Below are 2,500 nucleotides of genomic sequence, written 5' to 3'. Positions count from 1 at the left end.
CATGGCACAAGGGCTGAAAAAGATAGGTGAAGGACCATCAACCATGGATGGTAAGAACAAAAGACCCCAAGTTGTAACTAAAAAGTAGAATGAGAGAAATCGAAAGGGGGAAAGGAAGTGAAGGAACGAGGAAAGGAAAGGAGGAGTTGAAAGTAGAATGAGGGGAGTGGGCCAACAATAATTAAAGCAACATGAAGGACATAAGAGCCTGATGATAGTGGCTTTTAGCTTTGTAAGCGCGAAAAGAGAGAAGGAAAGAGAGGACGGAGGGAGGTAAGAAAGGGAGGAGGGGGAATGGGAGAAGAATAGGAAAAGGAAGAAAAGGAAGAAAGACGGGGAAAAAATAGGGAGAAGAACGTGGAAAGGAAAGAAGACGGAGGAAAGACAGAAAGTAGGGAGGGACGAAAGAGAGAAAGGAGAAAGCATGGGAATAGAGGAGGGGGCGGGAGGGACGGGGGGAGTCAATCACCTCCGGCGAGGGGGGCGGAAGAAAGGGGGTTAACGGCGGGAAAAGAAAAAAGAAAAGAAAGAAAAAGGAGAAGGACAAAGATAAGATGGGAGAAATGAAAAACGCGATCGAGAAATAACGGAAATGCAAGACAGGGAAGAGGGGGGGAAGGGGGGGAAGGGGGAAATGGGGGGAAGGGGTGAGGGGGGGGGAAGGGGGAGAAGGGGGAGGAAAGATCGCTTTTCGAATGGTGTAAGTGAGTAAGAACTTGAATTTAATCAGTTAAAGGGTGGAATAAAAGGAAAGAGGGAAAAAGAAAGGGGGAAAAGGGAAGAGGGGGAGGGTGGGAAGAAAGAGAAAGGGGGAGAAAGAGAAGAGAAAAGGAAAGGGAGGGGGGGGGGGGGGAAGGAGGAAGAGAAGGGGGGAGGGGGGGGGGGGGGGGGGGGGGGAAAAGAAAAGGAAGGGAGAAAAGGGGGGAGATAGGGGGAAAGGAGGAGGGAAAGAACGAAAAAGGAGGGGAGAAGGAAAGAGAGAAAGAGAAAGAAAAAAAAGGAGAGAAGAAATATATAGAGAAAAAAAAGACGAATCGAGTTGGATCCGTCGAAAGTTGTGATGTTGGAGACACGACGAGGAGAAGGAGGAGAAAGGAGAGAAGAGGAGGAGAGAGGGAAGAAAAGAGAAGAGGGAGAGACGAGGAGGGGGGGAGCCGGAGGATGAAGGGAGAGAGAGGATCGAGAGGACGTATGAGGAGAAAGGAGATTAGAGGAAGGGAGGAGGGAGAGGAGCGTGAGTGGAGAGAAGGAGGATGAGAGGGTGGGGGGAGACTGGAGGATGAGGAGATTGAGAGAGGAGGGAGTGGATGTGGACAGAGACGAGCGGGGAGTGGGTACGAAGGGAGAGGGAGGGAGGAGATGAAGTTGGAGGGAGGATGGAAGAGTCGGAGAGGGATGAACGAGAGGAGGGAGAGGAAGGAGAGAGAAGAGCGAGAGTAGGAGAGAGGGAAATGAGCAAATGAGACGTGGACGAGACTGAAGGGACGGAGGGGGAGAGGTGGAGAGAGAGAGACTGAGAGGAGAGAGAGAGGAGGAGTGGAGAAAGAGAGTGAGAGAGAGAGAAAAGAGAGAGGAAGGGTGAAGATAGGATGGGGATATGTTGGAGTAAGGAAGATAGTGGAGACGGGTGGAGTCGATTTAGTTGAGAGAATTAGGTGGGGGAATGAGTTATGTCGATGGAGCGAGGATGAGATTGGAGGAGAGGAGTTAGAGTGAGAGATTTGTGTTCGCAGAACGGAGCTGGGATGATAGAGAGATAGTGAGAGGGATTAGCTGAGATTGACCGATACGTAAAGTGTAGTGAGAGGGAGTGTGTAGTTAGGCGAGGATGTGAGTGAGAGATCTGATAGATGAGAGGTGTATGAGTGGATAGTGAGAGAGAGAGAGAAAGAATGAGAGAAAGAGAGAGAGAGAGAGAGAGAGAGAGAGAGAGAGAGAGAGAGAGAAGTAGAGGCCTGAGGAGGAGAGGGGAAAGGGAGTGAGAGTGAGAGAGAGAGAGGAGGAGAGAGAGAGAGAGCGAGAGCGACGAGAGGAATGAAAAAAGCGTCAATGCAAATGAAAAATGAGCGAATGATAATCAATGATAATGATGGCGTGGAAATGACCGATAATGAAAGGGCAAATGATGAATAGTATTGATGCACCTTTCGCACAGAGAGAATAGTAATGAGACAAAAAAAAAACTATAAATAAAATCGAATTATCTTGTTATTCGTGTTTTCCTTGTCTTTGTTTGTTGTTTATCCCTAGTGCTTGTTTACTTCTTTGTTTACTTGTGTTTTTTATTGTGTTCATATTGTTGTTTTTATTACCTCTGCTATAATTATTGTTGATTGTCCTTTGTTTGTTTTGTCCTTTTCGTGTTATTTTTGTTATTGTTTGCAGTTGTTCTTGTTGTTGCTTATGATATTGATTCTCTTTGTTTTGCTGTTGTTTTGTTTTTTGTTTTGCTATAGTTGTAGTAGATTCTGCTTTTATGTTGCAGTTGTTGTTGCTACTG

This window comes from Penaeus japonicus, unplaced genomic scaffold (assembly GCF_977035675.1).
Source record: "Penaeus japonicus unplaced genomic scaffold, GWHDUDI00000001_assembly GWHDUDI00000041, whole genome shotgun sequence".
In the NCBI taxonomy this organism is placed as follows: domain Eukaryota; kingdom Metazoa; phylum Arthropoda; class Malacostraca; order Decapoda; family Penaeidae; genus Penaeus; species Penaeus japonicus.
This window is presented reverse-complemented; position numbering follows the sequence as displayed.